The sequence below is a fragment of the Lipotes vexillifer genome, unplaced genomic scaffold (assembly GCF_000442215.2).
Source record: "Lipotes vexillifer unplaced genomic scaffold, Lipotes_vexillifer_v1.1 scaffold1207, whole genome shotgun sequence".
In the NCBI taxonomy this organism is placed as follows: Eukaryota; Metazoa; Chordata; class Mammalia; order Artiodactyla; family Lipotidae; genus Lipotes; species Lipotes vexillifer.
This window is the reverse complement of record NW_006772733.1, coordinates 484,060-501,917: the sequence shown is the minus strand read 5'-3', so window position 1 is coordinate 501,917 and position 17,858 is coordinate 484,060. Positions and strand designations below refer to the sequence as shown.

The following is a 17,858-nucleotide window of genomic DNA, read 5'->3' as shown; positions in this document are numbered from 1 at the left end:
AGGACAACTTGGCATTGGCAGCAAGTGGGTTGAGGGGATAAAGCAGTTGCTACTTCCAGCTCAAATCCTGCTGCTCTTTTAAGGCTATGGCACAGACCTTGCTCTGCCCATAGCCCTTAGACTTAAATCACTTCAGCATAAGCCAGCTCTTCTGATCTCTGGTGGCCTCGGCCTGCAGCAGCTTGAAGCAGGGTTTTGGTTCCTGGCCAGTGATTGAGGTCTGGTTGCGGCCGTGAGAGCACCGAATCCTAGCCACTGGACCAGTGGTCAGTGACAAGGCCCTGGCCCTATGGCTTTGCAGAAAAAGAATTCCCACAAAGACGGGAAGTAGTGAAACAAGTAAAGTATTTCTTAGGAGAAAAACGAGTACAGTACCTGTGGATAGACACACGGGCAGGCTCAGAGAGTCACGCCCTCGTGGCAGTTTGAATCACTTTTATGGGGCATTTCTTCCGGGTTTCCTTTGGCCAATCATTTTGATCTGCCTGGTTCAGAGTCCATACCTGGTTCAGAGTCCGTATTCGGTATAGCTCAGGATTTTCCCCTGTGTGCGCACACACCTCTTAGCCAAGGTGGAGTCCACCGAAGAGGCCTGTGTGTAGGTTTGGCCACTTGGTATCACTCCTCTTTTTTTTTTTTTAATTTCAATTATAATATTTTTTATTTTTAAAAATTCTTTTTGTTTCGCAAATTTGCAAGGTCATTACTTTTTTTTGTATTTTATTTTATTTTATTATTTTTTAACATCTTTATTGGAGTATAATTGCTTTACAATGGTGTGTTAGTTTCTGCTTTATAACAAAATGAATCAGTTATACCTATACATATGTTCCAATATCTCTTCCCTCTTACGTCTCCCTCCCTCCCACCCTCCCCATCCCACCCCTCTAGGTGGTCACAAACCACCGAGCTCATCTCCCTGTGCTATGCGGCTGCTTCCCACTAGCTTTTGACCTCCAGGGAGCCTTTCTCTGCATGTGTAGCTGGGGAGGTCTCCTGACTTTGAGAATGAGGAATATGTGGTCTCTTATCTTCTATCTGGGCAGGGCCCAGCCTCCTCTCTCAATTGTCCTGTTATTCCCTTCTTGGCGTATCTGTCCACAGGGAACAAACTCAAACCATTTGCCCCAGGGGCCCATCTCTCTCCTGCTTCCCTTCAACTGCCAGCATCTGCATTTCTGAGTCTGTGGTTTTCCCCAACTTTACAAGCCGCTGACATGCATGGCAGGATACATATGTGACGAATGTCACCCCCGGCCCCACTAGCAGCCTTCAACCAATGATGGGGGTATTTATACCCCAACTCTGTCACCCCTCGAATGAGGTAACCCTTTCCCCAGAATCTCCTGGCATCCCTTCCGAGCTATTTCCCTTCTCTGCCTCACTCTTCTACTCCTGTACTCAACTGCTGCAGTTTCCAGATAGATGATTTGCACATAAATCATCTCAGGGTCTGTTTCTGGGGAGCCTAATCCAGGAAAAAGTCATTTCCATACCCTCCCAGGCCATCACCATCTTCCCTGCTCTGAGCATGTGAGAGTGTACAGGTGTAATGTGGAGTCTGCACCTGACTTTCTTCTGGTTGCATTTGCCTTCTGTTCGCTTGTTGTATGAATCCACACACTCCCAACCCACTCTAAGCTCTCTGAAAGAGGGCACACTATACCTTACATTTCCTTGTTTCCCTGCACTGCTCATCCCTGCACTGCAACTGTATTTGTGGCTCCTAGCATGTGGGCCACAAATACTTGCTGACCAACTGTTACATAGAGACTGGAACTTGACTGGAAACTAGTACAGGTCTTGTACTAGTAGACGGCAGCTGATGACATGGCAGGTCGTGAGGAAGACCAGGAACATTACAGACATTGGGTTCCAGTCATGGGTGGTGGCTACTGGTTTTCAGGTTCTGTTGGTCTCCTTTCTGTGTGGTGGTCAAAGTGTGGTCCCCAGCTTTGGGCACCACTGGGAACTTGAATCAAAATCTACAAGTTAACAAGCACCCCAGGTGATGTGTGTGCACATGAAAGTGTAAGAGGCACAGGTCTCAAGGATCCAGGCCCCACAGGGCTTATCTGCTATAGGATCCCCCCGGGGGTCTGGGCATGCCCACATATGTATATGCATGCGTGATTCATGTATGTTTATAGACACACACAGCCATACCCCCGCAGGTTTCTTTGTAAGACCCATTTGTTTCAATGTAAATAAATCAATGACGTTTAAAAATGATCATCTTTGGCAATGTTAGGGTAAACAGAAACCCAGGGAGCATCAAACATTATTTATTATACAGTTTCTGGGCATTTATCACACATCTGATGTGTACAAGGCACTGTAGAGAGTGCAAAGTTAAATAAAATTCAGCTCTTGTGTTGTTGGAAGGGGCTTTGGTTTTTCTTCAATTAGAAATGATCCTTCGGTGGGCTTTGACACTTCCTGTATAACATTCCTAGAATTCCTCACCCCATCCCCACTCCTATGGAAAAGGAGGTGGCAATGGGAGGAGGATGGGGGGAGAGTGTTCCTAATTAACAGTTTTAAATAACATAGGGGATATATACAAGATTTTCCTATTGCTTAACTGTTTTTTTTTTTTTCCTTGTTACTGGATTCATCATCTTTCCACCAGAAGCATCCCCAAAACCCCCAGCAGGATTTGACACAGAGATGGTATCACCATGATGTAAAGGTTTTTTTAAATAATTGTACTCTCAAAAAATATGAGGAGAGCACTTGAAAATAGATGAATTTTGTTGCATAGCCATAACTATACTATTTGAGCTGATATTTACATTTCAGCTCTCTGCCTTATTTATCAAAAACTGTAAGCCTAATTTTATTTTGTAGTGAATAGGAATGGGGAACTTGGTGCTGGTTCACAGCCCCTAAGAAAAGATGTATCTGACAGTTGGCTTATCAGTCACGCTGAAATGTTCATGTTATAGCTCTTAGCATTAACCAGCATGAGTCTTGTTATCCACATGTATATAACACAAAAGAAATTACACTGAGAAGGGTATCTTGACATCAGTTTATTCCTTGTTAAGTAATAAATAAATCTAGAGTAGATAAAGAAATACTTGCTATTTAAGATTAGTAAATTTAAGATGTCTGGAAACTGTTTTCAGAACTGTAGATTTCCCAACTTCAGCACTATGTAGATCCCATAGAGTTTCAGATATCTGGCAATTCACCCAGAGAAGTGGAAGACAAACACTTTCCTATCTCCCATTACTGAAATCTTTATTGATTTTAGAAATCCCTGGATTATACTAAGCTCCTATTGATGTCTACATTTTCTCTGGCTCTTCCTTCTACTGCCTTCTTCTTTGAAGACAAACTTCCTTCAGCTGTACGTAGCATTCTCTGTGACGGTCGTCCCTATCTCAATCAAATATCCCTTTCCTCCTTCAAAGCACTTCCCAGAGCCCACCTTCTCTATGATAGCTCCACATTCCTAAAGTATTATTTGGTGACCAACTCTTTCTCCTTCATGGTTGGTAAGTACAAACTAATTGTCAGGGAAGGAGGGTAGTGGGAGGAAACGGGAAGTTACAAAGATTTCCTGAAGGAAATATTCTACCTTCCTCCACTTTAGAAAGTGAGAATTACCTTAAAGGCTAAATGCATAGATTTTAGTATTTCATACAGTAGATAAAATGGAAACAATGGATACAATGAGGTGACTCTTCTATTATTCTGCTGAGGAGTGGCAAGATTAAATCATGCTATGGTCTAAATGTGCACAGCCATCCCTACAATTCCTATGTTGAAACCTAACCTTAAGGTGATGGTATTAGGAGGTGGAGCCTTTGGGAGGTGATTATGTCCTGAGGGTGGAGCCCTCATGTACCAGATTAGTGCCCTTATTAAAGAGTTTCCAGAGAGCTCCTTTGCCCCCTTCTTCCATGGAACCAAAAACCAAATCTGCCAACACCATGATCTTGGACTCTGCAGTCTCCAAAACTGTGAGAAATAAATGTTTGTTGTTTACAAGCCACCCAGTGTGTGATATTTTGTTACAGAAGCCCAAATAGACTAAGACAAAACATGAGTCCATTCAAGATCTCAACACAACCTTATCTAAAAATCCTAAAATGCTGTTCAGCTTTATTTCCACTGTTTACATAAAGGTGAGCTCACAAGTGAGTGGAAAGCAATTTGGAAAGTAATTTTTTCCTCCAAGCTACTACATTTCAGACCTTCTCTTCTGAGCACATCCTGACCAGACAGACATACCTTCAAACCCCCATCCTATTAACTGCAGTTTGTTTGCATATTTTGATTTACTTATTTATTTATGCCCTGCTGACTTCCAGCAAGCAGTTCAGGCAGTTCACAATGAAAACATAGTTGCTATGAGACCAGAAATAATTAACCCAAGGCAAAATCCAGGAACGAGAAAGGGGAGCATTGGCGGGATAGGGGGCAAGTAGCAAAAAAACTTAAACTATCTATCCTAGCTAAGGAAATCAACAATCTCAGGCAGGGTCACATTTGCAGACTGCGTTTTTCCATTTCATTCTCCCCTATAAGTAATGAAATAATATTTATCCAAGTATTTCTGTCTAACTTGTATTTTGGGAGTTACATCTCAGCTACCATGAATAAAACATCCTGGTGATATTGTTTTGACAGTAAGTAGGTGTAAAGAAAGATAGGCATCTTGTATTTAATTGTATAATGAGTAAATTATGTAATATAATGAGTAAAGTATGGAAAGTTCAGTTGTAGCTGATGTATAGTTCAACTGAGTTAAATCTTACCATATTGTTCCTTTTCTAATGACCACAAAGCACTTTTTCTTTTTTCCTGGCAAAAGGTTCAAACACAATTTCTCTTTCTTTCTTCCTTTCATTTTTCTTTCTTCCTATTTCTTTTCTTTCTTTTTGGACCCGTAATAAGCAACTTTCTTCAAAATGGTTTCCATGATTGGACCAGAAGACCTGTGGTTACTTTTTTCTATCATCCTGTGATTATACCACATTTGCAAAACAGATATTGTGTAGTTAAAGATGGGCTGCTTCTTTGAGTTCTCTAGCAATGTTTCAATGCTAAAATCCCCAATGGTCTTTCAAAAAGTTTCCTTAATTGAAGCAAAAGAAATAGTGGAACCATTGTTAGGGATAATCAATGAGAGGTCATTTACATGAGGGGACCGTGGTGTGGTGGGAGAAGAAATTCTGGCTCCGTATAATTCATTCTTAGTCGCTTGAGCCCACACAAAAGATTTACCTTTAAAAGGCTAAGTTCCCAAGCCCCCAGTTTTTAAAGAGTAAATCCAAACTGTAGAACCTCTAAATCCTTTATCAACCCACAAAATAACACTATGTTCAAAGCTCAAATTAGATAGATTTCTACAAGCTTTAAGGTCTGTAAGTATTTGGGGGTCAATGCAAAGAAAAGATGCTGGGAAATAAACTCTCAGCACAAATGAAGAGAGATTTGGGTTTTCAGACATAAATGTGGCCACACCAAATGCTATTTAGGGAAAAATAGTCTTAAATTAGAAACACTTATTTGACAGCAGACCGTGTTCAGTTTTCTTGCCTTTGAAAAAATCAATCATACTAAAAACATAATTTATTTGGTTACATTATTGTCTCAAATAGCAAGACATAAAAGTAAGCTACCTTTCACATTCTCTGATTTCTACTTTAAATCCTAAGTCAACTTCATTGAAACCTCTCTTTGAGGAAGACATAGTAAGTTCAACATTTAAATAAAAGCCATAACTGCTTTATAAGTACAAAAATTATACCTTGTATTTTTTTGTTTTGTTTTTTTTACAAGGGCGGGATTTACTTTAGCATTCTGTGCCTAATGCACGGAGTTGAACTGAGTCCAGTAGATCCTTAATTTTTGCCATGTTACAAAATTTGAGGTTCATTCAAAACAAAGGATACATCTGTTTTCATCAGCTGCTTCTTAAATTTTATTACTGGGACTTATTTTTTTTAATTGTTTTGCCTAAGCAGTATTGTGTTACTAGACATGATTTATTACTCTCTCTCCCATGTGCCCACAGAAACTGTGTGTTCCTGAAATCATGCAAACTAAATCAAAAATCATAAGGAAAGGATGGGAAGTTATTCCCTTTACATTGGATTAAATGATCATTTAGAATATGTAAATCTGTTTAAATTATAATAGAGCTTTGTTTATCAATGGGAAGAAAAATATGTTCAATTAACTCCAAGCTGATATAAAGAAAATTGAGGCATGATCAGAGGATAGAAGAAAGAATTGAGGAATATGACTTTTTGGAATGCTCTTTTAAAAATCAGCTCAAAATTGGAGGATTATCTGCCTAAGGAGACATTAACAACGTTTTTGTTTATATATTCTCTACTTCGTTCCACAAAAAAGGTTCTCAGGCAGCTTGCTCTCTCAATGTTCTATTTAAAAAAATATATCGAATCTTAGCTTTCGAACATGATAAACTAACAGCATTTGATGCCTACTTACTGTGCAAGCATTTTGCGTATATTTTTGTATTTGCTAGTATTTTCAGGCTAGAAGAGCATATCCTTGTCTGGGGGTAGCATAATTTTTAAAGAGTAAAATTTATTAACTGTAGAATTATCTTGGAATTTATAGATTACTGGATGACTTTATTTTCCTGGACCATTACTGCCTTGTCTACTTCAATAATGGCGACTTTTTGTGGGATTGAAAAATGTCATAACTGTAGAATATTTTTGCTTCAGGTACAGGAAAATATTGAGAAAGACTGGGAAATAATTGCAAAGAGAAAAAGATCTAGCTATTGATAGATCATGAGGATTCAAGTCACTAAGAAAACCTTAAGTTATATAGTCTTTTGACTTAATCATGTGACATTTTTAAAAAGAGAAATAGGCTTTCTCGGTAAAATGTTGAGCAAATTTCACTTCTAGCTAAACCTTTCCACAGGTTACTGAAACAGTGGCCCATATTTGCTTACTGAGCGGGTATTGGGGTTTTGGACATCTCTAGAATTTCCAAACCTTTATCAATTCACAAAATAAGTTAACTCAGAAAAATTAAGGGAATATATGGCTTCTGAGACAGCTTATTTTAGTTTTGGTGATAATTTAGATACGTCTGCATTTACATTTAGGATTTTCGACACTGAAACAATAATAGCTAACATTTACTTAGCATTTCCCTGTGCCGGGCATTCTTCTGAATGCTTTGTTTTTAACTCACTGAATCTTCACACCCACTGTATGAGGCGGGCCCATTAACCTGTTTTATGAACTGAGCCATGGAGAGTTAAGTGACTTGCCCAAGGTCCATGACCGCCTGGTGGCAGTGCCAGGATTCAAACACAGGAAGGAGCTTCTGAGCACACTCTGTGACCACCACACCACCACCCGCTTCTGCTCAGCTGGGAGGGCTTTCCATGGGACTGCCACCTTTCTGTTCTCTGAGGGTAGAACTTCCTCTGGGAATATGTAGCCAAAGAAAATCTCTCACACTTATCAACAACTCAAACAGCCAATACTCTTTTTGTTTGCTCTGCTAGTGTCTTACTCACCAATTCTACTTTTCAAGCAGTAAAGGAAGCCTCTGGAAAGGCAAACACTCATTGTTTCAAGGGGAAATTTTAGGCAGTCAACAACTTAGGCTGCTGCTAGAAGGTGTCTCAGAAAGAGCTATAAATCTTCAGGGTGGGTGCGGTTCAGAGAGGCCTGAGCAGGGGCTGAGATGGAGAAACTTTGCACGTTGCACAGACAGACCAGCTAAATCCAACAGAAAAGCAGGTCTCTAATGAACTGGACTCAGTCATTTGGAATTTCTAAAAAGAGTGACTATAAACTCATCAGTCAATAGAATCTTTAAAATTTTATTTTAAAGGTTAATATCTCAAACTCTGAACAGACAACAGAATAGGAGGGACCAAAAGTCTTCCAGTAGAATAGGACCAGGAGTCATGCATCACTAGTAAGTAAAACTTTACATGTTTCAAAGGGACTCCCACTGTTTAAAAATGACTTTTAAAACCTGATATTGATTTCTCTGCAGGGGAAGTATTCAGAGAGAGAAAGAGAGAAGCACAAGGGAGGGGCATACCGGTGATTTCAATGGTATTGCCAGTGTTCTGTTTCATTACTTAAATATGTTTATACATATTCTTTCATGTGCAGCACATATTCTATAATGTCAAAAAAAACATGAAACATTTACTATGTGCCAAATAGTATGGCTGGCATTGACAACAATAATATAATAAAACAATAGGCCTCTACTAAATGGCTTATTTTTTAACTCATTGACATTTCTAGTATAATCACATCTTATTAAAAATAATACTTGTAATAACAATTGATTGCTACCATTTTTTAAAACCATTTGCTCTATGCCGGGTCCTTTATAGGTATTATTTCATTATTCCTCATAACAAAGTCTTGAAGAATTTGTGTCAGCTGAGTTTGTTAATAGCATATCAAACTAAAGCCAGCTTCAATAATAAGAATATTTATTATCTCATTTAAGAAGTCTGAAAGACTTGATGGGTCCAAGTCCCTTCAAAAATTCCAAAATGTCATCAAAAACCCTTGGTGACAAGGCTCTTTTTTCTCCACCTCCCCAGTATATTGACTTGGCCCCATAAGTATGTCCCCTCATGCTTGTAAGATGGCTGCCACAGATCCAGGCAGCACATGATGTAGACACAGCAACGTCTGATTAAAGAAAAGGCATGTGTCCTTCCATGTCTCTCTTCTTATTTGGGAGAGAAAGCTTTTCCATCAGTCTCTCACCCCAGAAAACTTCACCTCAAGTCCAAATGCCCAGGATAAACTCATATACCTGTCCCCTAGTTACAAAGGAGGCTGAGGAATTGAACAGCTGTCATTTTCACATTATGGCAGGATGGAGATTTTACCAATAAGAAAGAAGGTGATAGGATGAGATATGACTATTGATAGGCAAGCAAAAATATCTGCCACTGAATTGCTAGCTCCAATTTATAGATGAAGAAACTGAGGCTCAAAGTGGTTAAATAAGATGCTCAAAGTTATACAGCTAATAAAAACACCAGGCCCAAAATCATCTCATGTTTTTCTTAACATAAGTCCAGCCATACCAAAAGAATCTATCAGTACAGCCATTCCCCAAAAGGAGATAGGAAGATTTAACAAATCCTATTTTGCTGAAAAGCATGAGGTTTCTCCACCTCATGGTTCCAGAGCCGTGTCAGGAGTGTTGGGGTGTTGATGGTGATTTTCAATAATAAACTTTATGTCAGGCAACACATTAAGCACCGAAGGTACAAAGATGAACATGACATGTCCAGCCTTTGAGGGGCACACCGGGAAAGGTGACAGTGACAGAAATTGCAGGCACGGATGTCAGGGCTCTCATGAAGATACAGCCAGAGGTCTGAGGAACACAGAGATAGGTGCAAGCAACTTTGGCTGGAAGAGTTCAGGAGGACTTCACAGAAGAGGTGACGTTTGAAGTGGTTTAAAGACGTGTGGGAGGGTACAAGGAAGAGAAGGGGAGGAAGGGCTTCCAGTAGCCAACAGTCTGCCCTAATGGAAGACATCTGTTTCTGATGGAAACTGGGTTGCTAAAGGAGATGGAACAAGAGAAAACGATTTTAAGGGTGGTCTTTTAAAATGGCAACAACCCCTAGCCACACTCCGAGAAGAAGGCATATCTCAGTATCTCCAACATGAACACCACTTCATAAATGTCTTACCGAGCATATCAGAATCTATTAAAAAAGGATTTACAGATAAGTTTCTCCTTTGGCTTTCTCATAATTACAATTCTCATTCAGGGAGAGCTTCATTCAGTGTTCCAAACCAAATGGATCCCTTTTTTTAAAAAGAATGGCATTATTCTAACATCTTTTTTTCCTTTTCTTTCTTGTAAAGAATCAAAAAAGGTAAAGAAGGATTTTAGAATATGTCATGTTACCATGTTTTTCATATTCTGCTGTAAATAACTGAGGTGCTGTTCCAGTCATACTCAAAGAGAATGTGCATACTATTTTTTTGAAGTTGATTTACAATATTGTGTTCAATTCAGGTGTACAAGAATGTGCATCCTATTTAGTTCAGGATTTAAAAAATATTTCTAATAGCTCAAATGTATTAATTATATGGTTAGGTCTTCGATATATCTACTTGTGTGTTACTTGCTTTAACTATCAATTTTGAGAGAAGTATATTAAAATCTCCAACTACAAATATTCATTGATCTATTTTTCCCTGAAGTTTTACCAGTTGTTAAATAAATTTTGAGGTTGTTTTGTTAAAAATAAAAAACAAAAAACAATTGAGTGAGTTGAAAGCAAAAAGCAAATGGCTGTCGCCAGCCTTCAATCTGCACACCCAAGTTGGGTCATATATACAAATCCATCTGTGGTGGGGAAAAGAATTAATATGTGGGTGAAAAACAGAGCACATGTGGATTTGGATATATAGTAACTTACTAAGGAAAGAACGTTTCAATTAGTTTAAAGGCAAGGAGAGAATCTGCCTGTGGTGAAAAGTAGAAGGAAAGAAGCTGGCAAGATGAGCTGGAGACTTAAACTCAAACCAAACTCCATATGACCTGGTTAAGCTGAGCTCACATTCCTGATGGCTGAATGGAAAGTCAGGCCCAGAAGTTTGGAATATCTTTCAATTCTGACCAGAAGATAATTTTCTTTTATAGGAGGTCCACAAAGATGCAAGATTGATTAATCGATCCACCTATCTACGTGTCTATCTGTCTATCTGTTGATATCTATCTATCCATCTTTCTATTGACCTCACTGATTTTATATTCACAAAATTCACCCTAGTCTCTAAACTGTGTTTGTAACCCCAAATCAATACTCGAGGTGCTTGAGTGGTCACTCACAAACATGCACAGAATAGTGCCCACTGCACAGGTTCCCAGCTGGGGTTGAACAAGGCAATGCTCTACCTTCTTGTTTCAGTTCCCCTCTCTCTGTAAACAAGTGTCTGCTCTTCTCATGGTCTATTTAGTGCCACAGTCTAATCTTTGTGCTCTTTGTTGGTGACTTCATTGCTTAAAATGTCCACAAGTTTAGTGCTGAAGTGCTCTCTAGTGTTCCCAAGTGTGAGAATACTGTGATGCACCTTATGGAGAAAATTAGTGTGTCATGTAGGCTGCATTCAGGCACGAGTTATAGCGCTGTTAGCTGTGAGTTCAATTTTAATGAATTAACGATCTGTATCAATTAAGACATCTTTATTTTTTTTTCTTTTGAATTTTACTTATTTTTTTAATATAGCAGGTCCTTATTAGTTATCTATTTTATGCATATTAGTGTATATATGTCAATCCCAATCTCCTAATTCATCCCACCACCACCCCCCCCGGCTTTCCCCCCTTGGTGTCCATAGATTTGTTCTCTACATCTGTGTCTCTATTTCTGCCTTGCAGACCAGTTCATCTGTACCATTTTTCTAGATTCCACACATATGCATTAATATACAATGTTTGTTTTTCTCTTTCTGACTTACTTCACTCTGTATGACAGTCTCTAGGCCCATCTATGTCTCTATAAAGGACCCAATTTCATTCCTTTTTATGGGTGAGTAATATTCCATTGTATATATGTACCACATCTTCTTTATCCATTCATCTGAAGATGTCTTTAGATAGAAACACACATAAAACAAGGTCATGTATTGATCAGTTGATGAAAATGTGTGACCGGAGACTTTCAGGAACCTACCTCTATATTTGCCCTAGAAGCAATGCTTCAGTATTTGCTAATTCAGTGTTTGAAATGACTTTATAGAACATAGCTACTATGAATAATAATAATCAACTCTGTGTACACAAACACACACATACACACAACACACACACACACACACACACACACACACACATACACATATACATAGAGAGACAGACAGTGATATATCATCACATTCACCAGCAGTGTGAGGCTGTCTAGCAGAGTCCTCTGAGCTGAAATAATTTCCCACCTTCTCACAGACTCCAGAGTAGGGTGCCCAACTGTCCCAATTTGCCCTCGATTGAAGGGTTTCCCAGGATTTGGGACCTTCAATGCCCAAACCAGGAAAATCCCAGGACCAATCAGAAAGGGTTGGCTCCCCTACTCTAGAGTTTCTTGAAGCCAGGGAATTGAGGTGGAGGAGGGGCCCATACTAACCCTTCAGCTCTTGCTCTGAAGCTAGTAACCCCACCATCATTAGAAAAGAGGTTCATGGAATAAATACACCACCAAGCAACTGCTGGCCTCACTCAGGCTTCTGAGGGCTCCTAAGTAAAGGCTGGGCTCTCCCTGGCAAAGCTTCACTGAGAAAGCATTAACAATAAGCTCATTTGATTTATATTCCTAATGCCCCTTGCAAGTGTCTTTTTGGTGTGTGGAGACGTCTAAGAGTTGAATTATGAAAAAATAACAATGAAATGGCCCAGTAAAAAAGCAAGAATAACAGATGCCCAGTAAATAAAATATTTTCATTCAGGCAGCAAAATAAATTATTTTCTTTAACTCTTTTGTAAATTGATAAAGGACAGAGAGAAAAGTGTGGATTTTAGGACCAAATCCACATTTCCTAAAATCAGCAAATTCTCAAACTTTCAGAGATTTGGAACTCTGTATAGACTAGTGATTCTCAGCCCTGGCTCTATATTAGAATTACTTGGGAGCTTTTAAAAATTCCTCTGCCTGGACCCCACCCATCACAATGAAATTAAATAGAAACGGGGAGGGGGGGCGGGGAGAGGGGAATTACTGGGCATTAGAATTGTTCTAAAAGCTTCGCAGGTGATTCTAACATACAGCCAGGGTTGAGACCCTCTCACAAGGAGCATAGTGTTGAGAAAGGGTCTTGGGAAAGTTCAGCAGAGAACGCTGAAATCAGTTGCTGATACCTGCTGTGGGTGGAAGACAGGAAGGTAGCAGCAGACAGGGCTGCACTAAGCCATCTTTTTCAGCCTAGTCAAAGTGGAAATATTCAAACTCTGAAATCAGGCAGATCTTGATTCACTCTTGTCTCTGCTACCAAGACTCGTATTACCAGTGTAATCTTGGTCCAGTGACTGGCCCTCTTACCAGTATCTTCATCCTCTTACCATTTTGCAAGGCTGTCATGAGGATTAAGTGAGGAAGCAGATGCCAAGTACCTGGGACACAGTGGATGCTTAATAGAGGGAAACAATCATCACCATAACCGGGCACCCACATTTTCATTTTTGGCCGCTTTCTGATTTACATTCTGTTATCCTAACAAAGAATAACAGAGGCGTTTTATGAGATAATAGTAGCAGTATTTTACAAACAAAATGAACAACACAAAAAAAATGAATGGTATGACCAAGGCAAATCACTGCCTGTGACCCAAATCCAGCCACACCTATTCATTTACTTATTGTCTGTAGCTGTTTTCCCATAACAGATACCACATGGCCCATAAAGCCAAAAATATTTACTCTCTGATTCTTTACAGAAACAGTTTGCTGACCCTTGATTCTAGTTCATCAATTCTCGGTGCGGTCCATGGACCCCTGAGACCCCTTCAGGGCATCTGTGAGGTCCAAGCTATTTTCACACTAATACTCACACATCACTGACCTTTTTCACTGTGTTGACATTTGCACTGAAAGGACAAAAGTGATGACGGGTAAAACTGCCAGTGCCTTAGCACAGATCAAGACAGTGGCACCAAAACGTACTCATCGACTTCACCACCACATGTTTGCAGGGAAGAAACCAAACAAACAAAAAGCCAGTTTCACTTAATTCAGGTTGGCCCTGTTGATATTTTGAGCCAAATATTTTGATATTTGGTTTCCGGGGGGCTGTCCTATGCACTGTAGGATGTTTAGCAGCATCTCCAGCCTCTACCCAGTAGATACTACCAGCTTGTCCCCCCTAACACCCCCAGCAGTGACAACCAAAAATGTCTCCAGACATTTTTTGAAATTTCTTTTATTTAACTTAATAAATGGTAAATATCAATAGATATAACTCAGATGAACAAAAACTCTTTGGTTTCTTCTATAACTTTTTAAGACAGTAAAAAGTTCCTGAGACCAAAAAGTTTGAGACCTGCTGGTCTATTTTGTATTTACAGAGTATTTATGATATTTACACCACTAAATCAAAATAAAGTGAAAGGGATCCTATAACTGATGATGAACAAGAGATAGGAAAAAGGAGTGGGAAAATATGTGCAAGGGTGGGTTTGGGATTTGGGACGGGAGGGATGGAAGTATAGCCAGAGAAGACACAGCTTTAGAGACATGGGGGTCAGTGTGACCTGAGTGAGTTAGTCCTCCATCTGTGCCTCAGTTTCCTTCTTATAAAATGGCAGTGATCACAGTATTATTGGGAGGATTGCATGAATAAATACATAAAAATCGTATAGAATAGGATTGGCGCTTAGATTAAGTGTTCTCTGTGGGTCAGCTATTATTATTTTAATATTAAATAATTTATGTCAGAAGGGATGAGGTCAGGCTTGCCATTAAGGCACACAGGTGCTGCTGACCCTGTCCCCCCAGTGGGATGACTGAAAGCAGAAAAATGCAGTCACTGGTCCCCAGAGATGAAATATTGTGGAGCCAAGAAAGAAATCAGAATCTCCTAAACCCCTTCTTACCCTAACATCACACTTTCTAATGGGCATGCTCCAAGTTTTCAGAACAAGCGATGTGAGATTGGCTAGGCTTCATGTGTTAGTTCCAGAGCAGTTATAACTTTTCTTGTTCCCACGCTGTGATTAATTTTCCCTTCAGCTCAATTTGGCTGCCAGAAAATCATCCAGAATTGTGTTGATTTCAGCAAGTACGCACACAGCCATCCTCACCTTTAGGAAGACATGTGCTTTCAAAAAAGGGCTCTTAATGAAACCGTAGGGACACTTCTTAGGTAAGCAAATGAAATGTTTGTGGACTGACTAAAAAAACTGCTAAAGAAGAACCTGAAGCTGAAGCTGAGGAAGTTACTTGAAATTTGAAATCGCATATTCTCCATAGTAAAGTGCCACATCTCCCGTGTCCCCTTTCTTATCTCTTTCAACCTCCCTTTGTCAATCAGGACACTTTTTGCTGTAACTGTTTTCTGTGGTTACTGAGACTATTGGGTTTAGATCCTAAAATCTTGCTGAATTCACATGTAATATTTTCTGTGAAATCTGACCTGACTACACTATTTAACATTAACCCCCCTCCGTGGGTCTCCCTATTCTGCCTCATCTTCCTTTGAGGTACATTTCTCCATCCAACACACTCTGTATTTTACACATGTATTTTGTTTATTGTCTGTCTGCCTCATTATCATGGCAGAGATTATCTTTTTTCTTCAGTGCTATGTTCCTAGCTTCTAAAACAGTGTCTGGTGCAGGGTAGGGACCCTCACATCCAGCTTTTGCCTTGAAATGAGGAAGGGAAAATGTTCCTGTGATGCATTGCACAGCGTGAATTCACATACAGAGCCCTTGCATGAATGAAAGCATCTATGTTGAAAAAAATATTAGACTCAAGGGTACTTAGGTGTCCTTCTGCAACCTGACAATTATATGAGCCAAAGTATAAAATAGGCTATCAAGGAACTTGTTCCAATGGTGTTATTTTTCATTCCTCTAATATTGTTATCCTTCAGTGAGTAAATATCTCTTCAATTAGCTGTCCAGCTCACTGAAGTGCTAGCCTTAGTCCCACATATCCAGACAGAGCACTGTGCCCTAGGGATTCTTACCAAATAGTTATTAAGGGATTGATGGCAGATGTACCCCCTTCCCCAAGAGATGTGTTCCAGTGCAATTGTACATGGACTCTTTGAAAAACAAGTTAAGTATTAAAGACTAGGGAAGTTCACTACTGCAATCTGTTCTGTAATAAATATTTCTTTTAAAGTACAGAATTCTTTTGCAACTATATACCTTTATTTGTAAAGTCATGCCTTGACATATAAGGTTTGCTTAAATCAGTGAATCAAGACATACACACCGAGTGTAGACACTTACAGGCTCAGTTCTGTGCCTGGCTGATGATTGATGTATGAGAAGTGGCCCCTTTAGGAGACTTGAGTGGTACATGTAACCGTTAGGGAATTATATATGGAAGGGAGGATTGTGGGTCCTTAAAGGCAGAGACCACTTCTCATTCACCTTTGTCATCTAGTGTCTAGCACAGACATATTACAGGCATGCAATAAAAGCACGAGGAAACAAATGAGCAAATGCAATCAAGTACTAAAAAGATTTTTAAAAAGAGTTGATAATACAGTGAAAATTCAGACAGAAGAGGTCATTGGGAATGGCTTCGTGGAGGAGAAAGAAATCACATCTTAAAAGAAATGAAGGCCCCAAATGCTAGAACAAAGGGGACAGGGGAATTCCTAGCTAGAAGAGTAATTTACACCTGCACACCTATCACTTAAAAGGATTTTGAGCATCAGCCTGCAATATATATTTATTTATAATTATACATATGGTCTATTTTTTTTTTTTTTGCGGTACGCAGACCTCTCACTGTTGTGGCCTCTCCCGTTGCGGAGCACAGGCTCCCGACTTGGAGGATCAGCAGCCATGGCTCACGGGCCCAGCCGCTCCGCGGCATGTGGGATCCTCCCAGAGCGGGGCACGAACCCGTGTCCCCTGCATCGGCAGGCGGACTCTCAACCACTGCGCCACCAGGGAAGCTCCCATATGGTCTATTATACTACCATTATGAAAGTTTTTAAATACATTAAAAAATAAGATTTTAAAAGAGCAGTTAAAGATAAAATAAGCATATTTTAAATTATTTTTATTTATTAATGGTATATCATTATTTATATTGGGCATAAATCTACATTTCAAATAACGTTCTTGATAATTTTGAATTTTTTTGGCTAACTTCCAGTCATGTTGGATTAAATCATGTCACCTCATAATATGACTGATAAGGAGTTTTCATAGGTATAGGAGACAAGTCAGATAAGCCATTTTCTTGTTATTCACTCACGCCTGAGTTATTCATGCTGTTCTTCATCTTCAGTTTTTTGAAGGAACGTATTTAAGTCAACTGTGAGAGTTAACTTGATGAAAGCTGAGTAATAGAATCTACTCATTCGACCAGGCACATAAAATCTGTAACATGCTGACAAATGCTTAAAGTTAACAAATGAGGGAGGATGTCCTGTGGAGAGGAGGTATACCATTATGGTACACGGCATCATCTGACAGGCAGATGGATGGGGGGTGCCGTTGACCAGGCCTCCCCTGTCCATGTGGAGTTAGTGAGTCATAGGCATAGAGGCTTGGCCCAAGGAGGAACCAGAGTTGGGAAGGGTGAATGTGGGGGTCAGATCATTAACGACGGCTGAGAGATTTGGACCTGGCAAGATAGGCTCATGAGACTACATATTTTTAAGAAAGGAGTAACAGGAAAAAGCGTTTATTTTTTTTTTTTAAATTGTCTTGGAAATCAGGAAAAAAATCAAAACCTCAAAGAAGCCAGTTAAGAGGCATTATGAATGAAACATTGTTAGCTTCAGCTAGCTCTCTAAGTAAACTCCCCATAGAATTGTCATCTGCAGGTCATGGGACTCTGACTATTTTTTTTAAATATAGACCATAGTTCTTCATCGTTCTTCCCCACCACCACCCCCCCCCAGCTTTATTAAGGTATAACTGACAAGTAAAATTATAAGATATTTAAAGTGTACAACAAATGATTTGATATACATATACATTGTGAAAGGATTCCCCCTATCAAGTTAATTAACCCATCCATTATCCCATATGTTTTAGCAAATTTCAATTACATGATACAGTGTTGTCAACTATGGTCACTATGTTATACATTAGATCCTCAGACCCTATTCATCTTATAACTGAATGTTTATACACTTTACCAACTTTTCCCTATTTCCCCACCCA

The 17,858-nt window shown here is 39.5% G+C and overlaps 1 protein-coding gene across 2 annotated transcripts in view; it reads left to right on the top strand.

The window, feature by feature from the left end:
- The window catches only part of VEPH1 (ventricular zone expressed PH domain containing 1), a 214,387-nt gene that overhangs the window by 83,701 nt on the left and 112,828 nt on the right, over nt 1-17,858 (top strand). The gene's annotated exons all lie outside the window — the stretch shown is intronic.